Raw genomic sequence first — 17,048 nt, forward strand, 5'->3', positions numbered from 1 at the left:
TACCTTCTAGAGAAACTTAATGACGTATTCTTTCAGGGAAATTAAAACTAAATGGAGCATGGTGCCTTTTACCTTGCTGGGAACTGTTTTTCTTTTTATTTAAGCTATCATACAGTGAAAACATGTTTCTAGAATAAGATCATTAATTATACTCTTGAAGATTTTTTACTTAATTTTTCTTTGTATTATCCATAAAATCATGTAATCGATACCAAAGAGAAAACATATAAAAAGACTCTGTGAACAATAAAGATTCAAGGATTCAGACTCAGCCTCAGAACACTTGGTGTCTCTGTGTGATGTTTCTCCATCACGCTGATGCCTCCCATCCACCTTGGTCCACTGACTGCTGCTAGGGCTGGACCCCAAGCAGATCAGTAATCAATCCCTGGAATTCCTTAGAAGTGTGTCACTTTGATGGAGGTATCTCCCTGCTTCCGTTTTCTGGAAACTTTCCCCCTAGAACAGATATGGTAAAACTACAATGAAATAAACACAAACATGAAAGGACATGCAGAAAGAAGGTATGTCCTGCATTCTTTAGAGCAAGCTGATCCTTTCCCCACCAACCTTGGTAAAAAACATGACACCTGCCCAAGGATTTGAGTAAATCTTGTGAAATAAAAGACAAACCTTCTTGGGAGCATTTGGAAAGCAGCTTTGATAGTTTCTACTGTCATCCTTGGGTATCCTGACATTCTCTAAAATTGTCTTTGGAAAAACCAGGGAAGTATACCAAAGTTTAAAAACCTTCCCCAATCCTTCATCATTATATAATTCCTTTATTTACCATTGCATTCTGCTCTTTTGTGAACACTTATATTCCTAGTGAAAACCAGATGGTCTGAACCTCACAGGCAACACAAAATGACTCCTTCCCACTGTTGCCTGTGGAAGGGGCCCTAGTCCTGACCATGATCTCCCCTGGATTCTCCAGTGACCAGAAAAGAGCTTCAGCCTATAAGAAATGACAGTGCCCGTTTATCAGCACTTAGCGGGTTGCAGGATAATAGAACTTGGAGGATGAGATTTGGCATTAGCATTTGGGCATGTTTGTGAAACACCTTTAGGTATCTGTGTCTAGTGTGATCAGGAAGGCAAGGGAGACTTGATTTTGTCCAATTTACCATGGAAACTACTGGTACAGGCTGAGTAGGTATGGTCTGTATGATCTAGAGATCTTCAGGGGGACATCTGGTTAAAAGATATTGTTTTACTAAATTAAAAGCACTGACTACCAGGAAAGAGTGTAGGTCTAAGCTTGGCAGAGATTGAGTGACCCCAGTGGAATATGCCTTCCGCTCTCAGATGTATGGCACATAACTCCTCTAAGGGACCATGAGAGGGTTCACTCACTCATTCTCTATATGTTGGAGGGAGTCAGGCAGAGGCTGATTCCTGGTTTCTGGAAGGAGAAAGACAGCAAGGCCAGTGAGGATGCTGGAGGTTCCATAGATGATCCAGGGCAAGGGTGCAGAATACATCTCCAGGATCATCAACAGGGGCGCCAGGGCTGCCCCCAAGCTACCGCCAGCTCCAATGATTCCTAAACCTGTTGCCCTTGAAACACAATATACATACTTAATCTTGGGAGATTGAGCACGGGGTTTGTGTCAGCTTTTTGCATTAATTATGGAAGAAAACAAGGGTTGTCTTATTCGTATGAAGAGAGATGACTTGCTCTTGCTTCTGAATTTTGTTTGGTTGGCTACCAAATTTTCTCAAGTTCAAAGACTCTTAAGACATGTTTTCTCATTTAAAAATGTTATTAATCATAATAATGTTATTATTTTATTTCATTTCATTACTCATTTTATTTTATTTTGCATTTACTTTATTTGTATTGGTTCAATTGTGCAAAACAATGGGATTTGTTCTGATATATTTGTATATAAACATAATTTGTTCAAGTTCATTATATAGTTTCTCCACTCCAATCCTCATTCTCTACTCTAGAGGACTCCCTTCTACTTGAGTGAAAATTCATCTTCTTTCTAGCTTTCTAGATTCCACATATGACAAAACATTCAACCACTGAGTTCCTGCCCCTGGCTTATTTCAATCAGTCTTGTTTCTTTCAGTGCCATCCATTTACCTGCAAATGACCTTATTTCACTTTTACTTATGTCTGCATACACTCCAGTGTGTATATGCACCATATTCTCCTTATCCACTCATCTGTTGATGGGCACGTGAGTTGGATTCATCAATTGGATATTGTGAGTTGCACAATAGCATGTCCAATTTAGGTGACTCCAAAGAATTCATGAGATTTACTTTAGTGGTTTATTAGTACACCTAAAAGTATCTAGCAAAAAGCTAACGTTGGGTAAACACTGGCTATATTGCTATCAATTGATTACTTTTGTTTTCTTCTCTTGATAAGTCATTGAGCTGGGAAAAAATGTTTTAACTCTGACAGGAAACCTATGAGACTTTGTACCTGATGACAGTGGGGAGCAGTTCATTTGTATGGGTATACAAACAGGTATTAGAAGCAAAAGAAAATCCTCCTCCCAAGGCTGTCAAAATCATACGTGTGGTCTGCATTTCTGGAAAGAGAAAGACCCAGGAGAGTCAGGAAATCTGAATTGAAGGTATCTGCATCCCCCAAATTACAAACAGAAAACACCCTTACTGGATATCTTCACAGTATAATATATACTGTGGAGAAAGTGCACTGAGGTGAAATTTGAGACTGAGAGATGTGACTTACCTGCATAGTTTGGTTGATGGTGAATAAAAGGTTCTGAATAGTTGTATTCATGCACCTTGCCCCTTCAAGATTGGTTAAGAAAGCAGAGAAGATGCTGAATGTAGGAGAAACTCACTTTCTTAATCTGTCCAGTGTCTCCTCTAGCCTTTGTGTGGAAGGTAAGACTGTCATGTGGGAATTACTGAGGGGTAATTCCCCGCTCACCCAGGCACTCAAGGAGTTCCCAACCATGGTCCATGAACAGTATTGACATGGAGTGAAGATTATAGAAGACAGCCATAAAAGAACAGGAATCCCACATTAATGGACAACCTATACAATAGCCTGATCTAGAGCAAAGTTTCAAGACTCAAGAATAAGTACTTCTGGTGTGGAAAATATATCAGACTTTGGAAAACATTGAAGGAAACTTTCAAAAAGTCAGTTTTATACTCAATTAAAAAATCTCATTAGAGCATTAAATCTTGGAGTGGACTTTGTTGCAGGGTAGGAAACTGACATTATTTTTCACATTCAAGAGGAGTGGAACATGTAGTCAGTCATGGTGGTGCACACCTGTAATACAAGCATCTCAGAAGGTGCTCTTGGTGGGAGGACCAAGAGTTCAAATATAACCTCAGCAAGTTTGAGAGGCCCTAAGAAATCAGCAATACCTTGTCTAAAAATGAAAGAAGTGGATGCGGCTCAATTGTAAAGTGCTACTGGGTTAAGTCTGTGGAACCAATGAGATACAGAGAGAGGAGTACAGTCCACCAATGTTGGATTTTGTAAAGCACATTACAACACAAGGAGCTGAGCAAAGCATGATTGATATGTGGTCACCACTATACACCTCTTCTCTACTAGACCACAGGGGATTTTAATTCCTTAAGTCAAGATGACTCCCAAAACCCGGGTTGCATTTCTGGTGACCTAAGATGAGACTCATGTGGGGACACATAGTGTACAGGAATAAATCACTGAAGGTGAAGTAATAAGACAGAGATATGCAAAGGAAGTGGATATACAGTGTGGTTGTATTAACTCATGATGAGTCTAGACCTACATGTTTGCAAGGAAGTGTCCTTGTCCAATGTGGAAATGACGTATGCTGATCAAAAGAAACTCAAACCTCAGAGGCATCAGTTTCAAGGAACTTGTTGAACAATATGAGGACAATCACATATCTCTGTCAACTTTACTGACCTTTGGCTGATTTCCTACCAATTCAATGGCAAAATGTCCTAAAATCCCAACAGGTTTCAGGGAATCCTTTGAACCCAATTGTTTGAATTCCTGTAGCCACAACCTGAAAAATCCTCAGGAAAGTGGGGAAGATATTTCCTTTTTTACCATGTGCTATTTCCTCACCTTCAGGTACAAGTATAATCGTCATAAAAATGATTCCCACCATGGATGCGAAAAAGGATAGGCTTATTCGACGGCCCATGTGATTCAGTGTCCTAATAGAAACATAATTGGTTGGGATGTTGACTGCACCAAGGAGAATCTGAACCAGGAAAACATTGGTTCCCAGGTGCTGCAGGTGTAGTAAAAGGCCAAAAGTGGGCACCATTGTTGCAAATCTGTAGTAAACAAACAGGAAAGACACATCATGAGGGTTAGCCCTTAAAGGTAACAGCAGATAAGTCTGGATGAGTTATTTGTTGGTGTTAAAATGTACAGGCATATCTCTTATTTGGAATATTTGCTTGCAGGAAATTATTTTATAATTATACTAAAACAAATTTATGATGCTGGAGACCATCAGTGATATTTAGCCTGGGGAGATGTGAGGCATATTGTGGAAAAACAAGATGGGTCTTTAGGATTTTTGAATATTTTCTGTTCTTGGTGTGAGTGATGGATATATATTTACATATGTAAACACTCCTTGATTTGCATATATTTATGCAACTCACTCTTTCAAATTTTACCACCTTTAAAAGGAAAGCAAACAATAAAGCAAATATGAGACAAAAGTTGTACAGGACAGAAGTTTGCAGCACCAGTCTCCAGTGTGAACCTGGCAGTGTGATATGATGAACAGAACTCCTCACTGTGCAATGGTTCTGTGTCAGTCTGTTCATAACCCATACCCCAGCCATAACAATGCTCTTTATATTCTCCTCACCTTTTGTCTCCAAAGCTGTGCTCTCCACATATTGTACACAATGAAATAAGAAATACACTCATTCTCCACTACTTTCTAGTGCATGGTGTGAAGTCTACCTGATCAAGCACAGGAGACAGATCCGTTTACATAGGTTGGGTGTGTGGAACAAGTCACACAGAGAAGGTTTTGTCTGTGCTGCCTTCAGCTCCTCCTTCATGGTGGATCTTACAGCCTTCGAAAATAACAGAAACAACTTGTTCAGTTGTCAGAAACAGATGGGTATTGTGGAAGCACTGAGCACACACAGAGCTTAAGTTCAAAAACTATCATATTTAGTGAAAAATACAAACATTGAAGTAATGGCAGGCATAGAAATGGTGTGGTATGTGAACCTCTCCTATAACAAGAAATTCAGGGAAATTGTGCAATGAAGACATATTAAGCAGGAACTGGAGAGGAATGTAGATCATTGAAAAGAGTGTGTATGTTTGAGATTTATATGAGAAAGGGAACCAGATGATGAGGTAGTGAGATTCCAATCCAAGTCCCATTCATATCATAGGGCTATAGAAGAGTCAGTCAGTTCTCTACTAGTTACTAATGTTAGGAAAATGAATTTTCTGTCTCAGGAAGAAGAATCATTTTCTATCAATTTATTTTTTTCATTTTTCTTTTATTTTTTTGTCATCCTTTTTATTTATTTATTTTTTTTAGTCATCCTACTTTGTAGAATACCTTGCATATTGTGTCTCCATGAAAGAGGAGCCTGGAATTAACTTGAGTTTGGAATCAGGGGGATCTTGCTTTAACTTGATTTAAACTCAGACTTGGTTTTTACTGAAATGCTATATTGGCCTTTCCACTTAATAGTGGTATACCCTGGGCAAGGTGACTGATATTGCTATAGCTCAATTTCCTTGTCATTGAAAGAAGAATAAGAAATAAAGAATCAGGTTGAAGAGAAGTAGGAAAACAAACAACACAATAGTTCATTTCTTTCAAAAAATTTCTAAGCCACTTAGTAGGTTATAAACATGCATATCAAACTACTTCTACCAGAATGCTTCTACTTATTAATTTATCAGTTATTCAGAAATTTTAACTCCATTGTCATGCCTCCTCTACAAATGCAACAATACTACAACTGTCACTAGAAAGCTTCCATGATGAAGGGAATTCTGAAAATTGGAGTTACTCCCTTGCCTGGGGAATCCTACGCCATCAGGAATGACCTTACAGCTCGTAGCCCTAGATTCAGCAGCAGAATACAGGTTTTATGCTTGTGTTAGAGAGGCATTCCTGGTGATGCTCTCTGTATCCCACACATACACTCATGATCACTGGTCATTTTTACTGTGTTATTACTAGAAAAGAATTGCCTCCAAGAAGTCCTTAAATTTCATGTCAGATGAGGGCTACCATGCCTAAGAGTGGCCTTCAAGCCCTTCCAATATCACAGTGAAACATTAGGGTATGATGGCTTAATTTGCTAGTAAAAACTCTGTTTTGATGCGCTAAGAGAAATGAGTGGAGCTTCCAGAGATATTTAGGTGGGTGATGATAGCTACCGTTGGGACCTCTCCTGGTGTGTTCTTCCTGGTCACTCTTACTTGGGGAGGAATTACCATATATTCAAATGGGTGTTTCTTTGTTCTTCATGTTTTGCACACGCATCTTTCTCTATAACTTCCATTCTATGCCAATCATCATGCCATGCTTTGGGAAAAAGCCTGAAACAGTCTCAGCTCTCCAGTCTTGCCTACCTAGGAGACTTATAGTTACTTCATTCATGTTTTTAAGAGCTCTTTATTAACTTTTTAAATGATTTATGAGCCTGTTGAGATCATAATTTTAAGTGGAAATAGACTCTGGTGGAGTTTAACAAGCCACAGAAATTAATGATTGCACGATTCTGGATTCTAGAATTCTTCAAAATCATCAAATGTTGGAGTTAAATATTTCACCAGGGCACCACTGACCTTGCCCTTCTGAAGCCATTTGGACTTGACTCAACTGCAAAGAAACATATCCCTGAATATTTAAGCATGGCTAGTTCTACCCTAACCTCAAAGACACATTTCACACACTACAACATTCAAGATGCATTCAGAGCATCCATCCCTACATCGAGGTTAGGTTTCCAACCTTGGGATTCACTTTGCTTGCTGCTCAGGAATTTTAGTTTTATCAAACCCACTGACCTGGTCAGTGTGGGTGATCTTTCTGAAGACAGGAGCTTTTAAAGTTTCTATCCCCAATATGTCAAAGAATTGTCACAGGGAGTCATGGAGCATGCTAATAAAGGAAGAAAGAAAGATATGGGAAGGAGGGCAAAAGGCACAGACCCAAGGCAGAACACATCTAGAAACAGAGAGCTACATTCAAAAGCCAGTAGAGGAATAAAACAAATCACCTGAGATTTGGGAAGATGTTTATGAATGTGATCATAGACAGAGGACATCAAAAACTCTTTTTATTTCTCAAATGATGTCATTGATGTACAATTGACATTGAAAAGCTGTGCATGATTTGAAACATTGTGTTATCAGAAAAACTCTCAATCAATTAGGAATGCAAGGTTCATTCCTCAACACAATAAAAGTCATATGTGATAAATCCACAGCTACCACTGCACTTATGGGTGTCAGTGCAGCACACAACTTCCTTGGTAATGTATAGAATAAGACAGGTATGCCACTCCACCACTACTATTCCTGATAGAACTAGAAGTATTCAGAGTTATCAGGAGAGAGAAAGAAAAGACATATATCAGATGAAAGAAATTAAGCTACCCTGCTTGTAGTTTATAAATAGAAAATGCTAATGACCATCAAAAGCTGTTGGAACTCCAGAGCATATAGAGGAGGATCTGACTACATGTGGTGAAATACTACTCATTCATGGGAAAGTATGAAACCCTGTTGCTTGCTTCTGACAACAGGATGACCCTGGAGGACTTTATTTGAGGTGAAATGATCCAGAAACAGGAAGATGAATGCCACATCATCACACTTATATGTGCACCTATGAAACATGATTTTATAGAAGAAGAAACTATAATGATGGTGTCCAGAGACTGGGTTGCTCATGGTGGGGAGGAAGAAAGGGAGAAGATGTTGGTCAAAGTTCTCAGAACTCTTGTAGGATCAAAGACAATATATTGTAGACTTTTAAAAATGTAAAGTATATGCTATATGCTCTCTATGGGAAAATATGTTAGGTAATGCATCTATTAATTAGCTAGAGTTAAACCCTGTATATGTACTTCAAAACATCACATTTTAAAGATTAAAACATACAGTGTTATCTGTTAATTTATATAGTCATCAAATATAAAAATAAAGTCCTGGGAAGTGAGATATATGCATTGAATTTGAGGAGCAAACAGAAGAACAAATCAGGCTGCTTGTCTCCTCTGAATAAAATGTCTCTCTCCAGGCTTTTCAGTGACAGCATATTACCTCTTTGGAAACTAATTAATAATATGTCAGGCTATGTCTTCCCTGTCTCATAAGCACCTCCCATCCTGCTCACCTCCATGGTTAGGACGTCTGCAGAAGTCTGCATTCCATTCACCTGTGCAGCTTTTCTAAGTTTCTGTAAGTCCTCCTCAGGTTTGTTGTTGATAATTAGCCACCAAGCTGACTCTGACACCCACCTGATCAAAATGATGGAAGTGTAATCAACTCTCACATGTTATTTTCCACATCGCCTTCTTTCTCCTTCCATCGTGTACCCACCACTTGCTCAGCTAAGCAAAATAACATGCTGTCATGTTGCCTGGTACCACAGTGGGGCATACAGGAAATGATGCCTGCATGCAGTGCACCTGCACAGCTGGGAAGGCAGACATGAGCCCTATCAGCTCCCCTCTTGGTTGGATACACATTGACTATGGAGCTCAGAGCACTGGGGCATGAGAAGCACTGAGCTCTTCAGACCATCTTCAAATTCCTTGAAAGGGCATGAGAAATACTTATTCATAGCATGTTCTTTTCCTAAAATAAGCACCTCAAAATTATTTTTGCTTACTGAAGGTCCATGCAGACTAGAAGCACTCCTGCTCCTTCCACTGTGATGGAATCTGGATACAGCAGCAGCTCCATTTACCACTACACTCTTGTCTATGTAGTTGGAACAGTAGCATTACCCAGGTTGCAGATTTGTTATCAGGGTGAATGACATCATGAATAAGTTCACCAGAGGGTACACTGTCTGGTCTTCTTGAACTCATCTCACTGTATTAATCTGTAATCATCTCTCTGAGTCATTTCTCACCAAATAGGCCTCCTTTCTGAACCAGCCTCTTGGGAGCATAAACATCCAAGCCTGTCTCAAGTCTTCATAAAGACAAAAGAAAGGAGAGCCCTGGATCAACTATGTAAGGTTTCTAGTCTACATTCATACTCCAACTAGAGAAACAGTGCTGTCCCTTCATTAAAGAGCTCTGGACGAATGCATGTAGGATTTTGTCAGAATGAACCCAACTACTATTTTTAACAGTAATGGTCTAATGAAAAATGGCACTTCAAACCTACAAAAGTAGTTATGGAGGGAAATTTCTTCTTTCTCTCATCCATTATCACCTCCAAGAATGAAAGCCCCCAAATCTCTGTAGGGAATTTCTTTGCAAAGCCATGCACACAAATATATGGCATGGTGGAAGCTAATTTTCAAGTGCCTCTGCTGTAATGGAAAATGCTTTGAGAAAATTCTATTTGCACACTGCCAATTAAAGTTTCCAAGCAAGAACAAACTGGAAATTCCTGAATATTCAGGATATAATTTATTCCTATACTGCTTTGTGGTCACTTGTCTTTGAAAATTAAATCAGAGTACTCATAGTTAATTTGATTTGTAAAACAAAGTCTTAAAAGTGATTTTTTTATCTGTAACATGAATATAATGATATATCTTACTTTTTGTCTAATATAGTAAGTATAACACTAGGTTAAATAGAAATTTCACATAAACAGAATATCTTTTGGTACAATAATATATCTTGCAACACTTGAGATATAATTTTCACAAGTTTTTACTAGTTATCTTATTTGAAATATGAACCAAAATTTGGAAGATCAAGATAGCAGCTGCAGATACAAGCTCAATTATTCTTGAATGGGTGTTTTGATGGCTGTTGCCATCGCCCAAGGCTATCAGAATCCAGCTCCTTCTCTCTCCAAAGTGGACTCTTACCAGTGAGTCTCCAGGGAGTTCCAGACCTTCAGTTCTGACCTGGGGCTAAGTGACTGGGCCCTCTTGTTCTGGGGTTCCGGATTCTTGGGCTGAGCATTTCCTGGTTTCTCCAGCTCTCGCGCTGGCAGACAACCTTTATGCTACTATCTGGCTTCTGGTCATAGAACCCTAACTGATATACTGTAATTCACTCTAAGACTTACCACAGATGGAGGCGAGACAACAGTGCAAAACCACCAACAGGTTGGTTCTCCTCACCAACTGAAGGCCACACTTGGCAGATGCACTCTTGGGTCCATATGTCCAGACTCAAACCAGGATTGGCTCCAACCATAAGAGAAGCCGCTCTATCCTACAGTTGTGAGCGAATCTAAAACCACTGTGTCACAAACAACCCAGAGATGCTGATCCAGATTGCTGGATCAGTGTGAATGCACAGGGATTTAGAGACCATTTATTTTGGGTAGTAACATTGCTGTGGCTTGCCCTTGTTATCTGTGCACATTCTTGCTTCATCCCTCAAGGATGAAGTTTCTCATACTCACACTGTGCCCAACAGGAACCTTCCCATTCTTCCTTATTCTCCAGACTGACGCCAAGCCCTCTCATGCAATAGCCAAAGTGATGATCCAAGTTGTCAACTTAACCACAAGTGCTTTTGCTGATTTTGCCTCTCTGGGGTAGTCCATAATTTCATGGATCCTCCCACACCTGGTTCCCTCCTGCTTATTTCCCCTGTGTGTTAGCCCTTGTGTTTTAGCCTGCCTTTCTGTTTTGTTTCTTTCCATGTATACACTACCCTCCCCCAGATGATGGCTTCACATAAATTTGTGCCCATCCCTGCCACTGAATAAACTCTTGGCCACTTGGGCATCCATTTTCAGGGCTAAGTATAGAAAAGAGTCAAGAACCCAAGGTAGGCGGGACAACATCCAAATCCACACGAAGAATATACAAAAGACTAAACTTCTGCCCTTATCACTCCTCTAGGAATTTCAGGGCAATGTGTGTCATGGGGGAATTAGGCAGGAACAATTGGGGACCCTTACTCAGGAGACCCCACCTTCCTCCTCTAGCAAAGAGCATGTGAACCTAAGGATGTCTCTTTAATTACACCATCTTACATTATGAAAAGTGCCAACTTCCCTGAAATATGAACAGCAATATCTGATTTTTCAAAGATTTCCCAACCATTCCATGAAACATGCACAGAGACCCAGGTTCGACTAGAGTAACCAAATCAAGGGAAGTTCCTATTTAAGATCCCAAACATATTACTTGTGTCTCATTTGTCTAATGTAAAACTCAGGAATGAGATTTTGACCCATATGCAATAAGGATTATTGGCAAGGCTCAAATATCTGTCTGTCATCCTGCTTAGCATAAGCCACTCCAACAAAAAGTGCATCAAAGGCAAAAACTCAAGATGGCTTATTAGCCCAGACTCCCTCAGATACCAGGGTAGAAGCATTTGTTCTGTCCACACTACATACTCTAAGAATATATTCCTCCAGTAAACTCTCCTAGCTCCTAACGAAAGAAAGAAAGATTATTCCGTCTCCTCAATTTCACCTGATAGTCCTACTTTCCCTGCTTCACAATCACACATAGAAAACTGTTCTGAGAGCACATGCTCAGGTGTAGAACTAAGACAAAATGAATGTTTATATCCTGATGTCACCCACATTCCCATTCCATGAACCCATAAGGGAAAGAGGAAATTTGGTTCATACCTTGAGGAAATAAATAAGAAGAAAATGGGTATAGACACAACCAGCTGGAGAGTATGCCATTTTCGAATACCATAAGCCAGGCTTCCCAATATGATCTGTCCAATACTAGCAGACAATAATGCCACTGTTGTTACTGTAGCTTGGTATTTTGGAGTTGTCCATTCTACAACTGAAAGAAAATATCACTGAGTGTTTACTTCATGCAAAGGTAGAATATGAAGGTCAAAGACAAAGTTTAGTTAATGTCCAAGAGTCAGTGCCAACTTACTGAGAAGAACAGTATTTGTCAGGATAGTTGAGGTGGACATGCCAGCCAGGAGGCGTAGTGAGCAGTAAACCAGGAAGGTGGGAGCCAAAACAGCACAGGTTTCTGTGACGGCCAGCTGCAATAGACTCCACATCATAAGTAACCTCTTCCCAAACGTATGGAAAAGGGAAAGATAGGATTTTGGAACAATAACAACTGGTAAAACTTGGGACAGAGAAAGCACCTCACACCTATAAATAAATCCACAAATGATCAGTTGCAGATATTCTCAAAAGAAAATCTTCCTCTTTTTAAATAGGTAGTGTGTGACCAAGAATTCTTAAATTTGTTACCAGTAGTTTGACACCAATTCAAGCTATATAAGTCATGCTGCAGTGTTAGAGATATTAAACACATCATAAATATCTCTTGCACTAAATCATACACATAGCATTATGAAGAGTCAATGTTGTGTATAAAGTATTTGAATCAGCCCTTTGGACTCAAGAACTGCACAAATTATGGCTAACATGACATAATACAAACATCTGTGATGTGGTACATCCAAGTTGCTGATGGATTGGGCAAGAGTCCCTCTCTGCTGAGTTTGGTTTGTTGGCCTTGGGCAACAAACAGATATGTAAAAATATAACATGTATTTTCTGACAGGAAAAAGTCATATAAAGTTGACATTTTCCTTATGTTTGGAATGATGCAATCGGCGGTAATCTGGTTGTTCATTCCCCATAGAAGGCTCACAAACACTGTTATGGATCCCCAGAATGAAGCAGTATATAGAAATTAGAAATGTGAGGTAGCAATACAAAGAGTAATGTGCTTGTATCCCCCAAATTAATGGTAAGTCCATGAAAGGAGAGAAAGAGGCAGCACAGATAAATGTAAATTAAGATGCATAAGCCCATCTGTCTTCTTTTGTAAAACATGGAATTGCAGATGCATAGATTACACAGTAGAATGACCCTTAGTGAGAGGAGGAGGCTGGGATGCTTCCATGTTTTTTGAAGGAAAATTATCTTACATTCTTTTGAGGATCCATTGTATGTGAAAAATCACTCCTTTACTGTTTCATTGGAGATTCTCTTTTTTACTCTGAGATAAAAATTTTTATTATGTGTCATAGTGAAGGTCTTTGAGTTCACCAATTAGATTTTATTGACACAATTGGATTTGTATTTTGTGAGATTTTTGACATATAATTTCTCAGTCCTCTTTTCTCTTTGTTCTCCTTCTGAGACTCCCATAGTGCATATGTGGGTGCACGGAATGGTGCTCTGAAAGACCTTGCATTCCATTCACTTTCTTCAGTCTACTGTTAATTATAATTTAGTATTTTTTTCTGGCAACTCAGACAGATAATTCCTACTGTTCTTTATTCAAATTCATACATTGATTCTTTGCCATGTATTGTAGTTTTCACTTGCAGATTTCTGTTTGTTTCCTGTTGTATAATTCCTATTTATTATTGATAGCCTCACCATATTTTGTTTTACTACCTTTCTTTATCTCCTTTTCCATTTTCTGTTCTTTCCATATGTGACACACTTATTTGAGTGATTTTCTAGGAATTCTAATGCCTCACCTTCATCAGAAATCATTCCTATGATAATTTTTTCCCATTTGAATGAGATATTGCCCCTTTCACAATATGAGAACACCTTCTTGCCTTCTCGGCCATGAGAAGGTACAACAAAAAGGAGCCATCAAAACAGCAGAGAGGAAGACCCTACCAGTGACCCAATGAACTGGTGCATTGACCTTGGATTTTCCAGTCTCCAGACCTGTGAGAAACACAATTCAATAATATATAAATAACCCAGTCTCAGGTATTTTGCTAGACGTACAGAATGGATTAAGACACACTATTCTCCAAAGAAGATTGGATATCAAATCCAAAGTCTTTCATTAGAAAGGCACTCAACAACTAGAGATAAAAGGAGACTTCCTGAAACTTAAGGGAACCTACTAGACCTGTATACAGTTAATGTCACATTCAGCAGGCAAATGCATGATACATTCACTAAAGATCATCAATTTAACCAGCATGTCAGCTCTCACAAGTGTCATTGAGTATTGTTCTGTAGATCCTAGTTGCTGTGGAGAAAAGAGTCAAAGGCAAAAGTTGCAAAATCAATAAGTTAAATTATACTTATTTGCAGAAGATACAATCATGTAATAAAAAATTTTGGGGATCTAAAATGAAACTTTTAGAACCACTGATATTTGCATATTGCAAAACTTTTTCAAATACTCTCTCTGCTCATTACTCTCTCTCTTTTCTCCTTTTGAGACTCCTATAGCTCATATGTGGGAGAACTACTTGGTGTGCTGGAAGTATCTTGCATGCTAGTGACTTTTTGCAATTTACTTTTATTTTGTATTATTTATTAGCTCCTCAAACTTGAAGGTCCTATTATTCTTTATTCATGAATTTATTCTTTATGAAATGGTTCTTCATTTGTGAATTTATCATGAAGGCAGCTCATAAAGTGAGTATACAAGTAAATTGATGATTTGTTTTACCAATAGTTGTAGACAAAAGGCAAGGATAAAAAAAATTAGGCAAAAATATAGACAAAGGATGTGTGGAATACATAAGAAATGGCTCTAGTCACACAAGTGCTTGCTTGCATGCAATAATGGGCCACTGTTGAGAACATTATATTTTGAAGATTTCAACTTTATTTATTGTACATGCATAGCAACTGACCTAAGTCAAATTTCTATGTGAGATTAAAAATATAAGATGTCTATAATCTCAGATATGATAAAGATATAATAATATACATAAAAGTGACTATTGAAACACCATGAATATTCTTCATATTCAATAATTTTTTTCTAATTCTTTAAAAAAAGAAATTCTACATAGCAGTACATGGCAGTTAAAGCTACAAAAGACTACATCATAGCCTTGAAAAGTAAGTAATAGGCAATAAAGAATAAGGGCAATGGTTGTCTGTCATTTCAAAAATAGAATAAGGGTAATGGCTGTCATTTCAAAACAGATATTCAAAGGCGCAGGATCAAGATTCTTGTACCGCGAATTGTGAAACCAGTTGTCATTAGCTTCATTATACTACATGATTGAAAAAGTCATCTCTCAAAAACTGTTTTGGCAAAAGCAAAAGTGAAGGTGACTGGCATGGTTCCTACACACCACAACTGACTTTGTATGGACTCTGCAGAAGGAATGGGACACTCCACTCATCCTGCATTGGCCACTCAGGCCACCAGAAGCATTTGGTGCAGTGTCCCCAAGGGACTGAGCATGATGCTCCTGGGCAACACTGACAATGTTCTTCTCCCTACCAGCACTCTCAAACAAGCTAGATCCAATGTGCTGACACATCTTCCTCTGTGTTCCCATTGTTAACTCTGTGATCTTTCAAATCCCATGCTGTGACATCTTCTTTAGAAACCCTGTAGTAAAACACCTCCACATCTGCACTCAGGACTCAAGTATTTAAAAGTAGCACTCATCATACTGAAGGAAATTTAGCATTTGTGTTTGTACATCCCTGGAGAAAAGGTACCTCTAGGACACTAGTTTTTTTCATATGCACAAATGATTCATCAGTCAATAAGAGTACCCATGGGAAGAGAGAGTTGGGAACCAGAGACACTCACCTGTCTGCCAAATGGCCACATATAATGTCTCCCATCAATATTCCAGCCATGAAGAAGAATTTAGCCACTGAATTCAGTGACTGAGATTCACACACCAGGTCCCACTGGAAGACAAGGAAACCAGCATAACAAAAACACCTTCACACCACCTGCAGTTTTCAAGAGATCAGGCCCCTGTCCTCTTCTACAGTTTCACTCTTCAAATATACTTGAATTATACCATCCAGACCTCAGTTAAAAAAATTTATCTAGGAAAACTGCCTTCCACCTGTGGGTTACATTAATGATCACTTTCAACCCATGATGAGAAGTTCTCAAATTTGGCCACAATTCAAGGACCTTGAAGAATGTACTGAACCCTGAACATCAGTGCATACCTTCTCATGGGATTGCTCTAGGAGTCCAGTCTGGTTACTCAGTTTTTGATCACCTCACCATATATATCTAATTGGCAATCAAAGCAGGGTATTACGGACTTAGCCTAACATTTTTAACAAGACACGTGATTTACTTGCTTTATCTGTGATATTCACAAGAATAAAAGCACCAAGACACTTGGTTCATATTTTTTATTTATCATTACACTAAGGATGTGTCCCATATTGCATAAAGAATCAACAGGTTCTGAAAAAAAAAAAGGAAAAATCAGCACTCATATGGCGATCAGCAGCTCAAAGCATGTTCATTATTTTCATTGTTTCTACACACCCAGGTCAAGCACTCATGAGAGGAAAATGAAGCCTATTACCTCAGTCACGGTGGTGGAGATGAAGGAGCTTCGATCATATACCCAGCCATCCATGCAGGACTCCGTGTCTGGTTCACTCATGTTTGAGAAGGTCCCATTCTGATGAAGGAGCTGCCATTGTGGGTGGATGAAGCGCCGGCACTTCTCTGGCCTCAGGTTTGAGTCTAGTGGGATGGAGATCCTCAGGAGGGTGTCCTGGCTGAGGGTCCCAGTGGCATTGTCAGAGACTGTGTCATTGTCGAGTATGTGGACCCAGCAGCGATGACCAAGGATGACAGCAGTGAAGTTCTCCAATATAACATGAGGGAATACCATGGCATTGCAGAGAAGAAGAAAAGCCATCTGAATTATCTGGAACCTCCCATACCACCAACTTGATCTAGGAGGTCCTGAAAAGCCATGGTGGCTGAATGACTCTTCCTGACTGAAGTCAAAGTGGTTGTATCTAGATAAATTCAAAGAAAAAGTGTTCTATTGTCTTTCCCTGTGACACAGCAAAGGCTGTTGATCCGGACCTCACTTTCTCCTTAATGGTCCCCTCTTCATGTCTTTGACAAGTCCATGCAGCTAGTATCCCCTAGTCATCATGAAGTTAGGTAGGTTACTCTTTCCTTTAAATCACTGAGGGAGATATTTGGTGAACTGCTTTCTGCAATTAAATTTGT

General features: G+C 39.1%; 1 pseudogene; it reads right to left on the reverse strand.

Annotated features, from left to right (window-relative positions):
• Window positions 1-398: 398 nt before the first annotated feature.
• LOC124975804 (solute carrier family 22 member 9-like) lies at window positions 399-16,784 on the reverse strand (annotated as a pseudogene).
• Window positions 16,785-17,048: the final 264 nt, after the last annotated feature.

Source organism: Sciurus carolinensis, unplaced genomic scaffold (genome assembly GCF_902686445.1).
Source record: "Sciurus carolinensis unplaced genomic scaffold, mSciCar1.2, whole genome shotgun sequence".
Taxonomy (NCBI): Eukaryota; Metazoa; Chordata; class Mammalia; order Rodentia; family Sciuridae; genus Sciurus; species Sciurus carolinensis.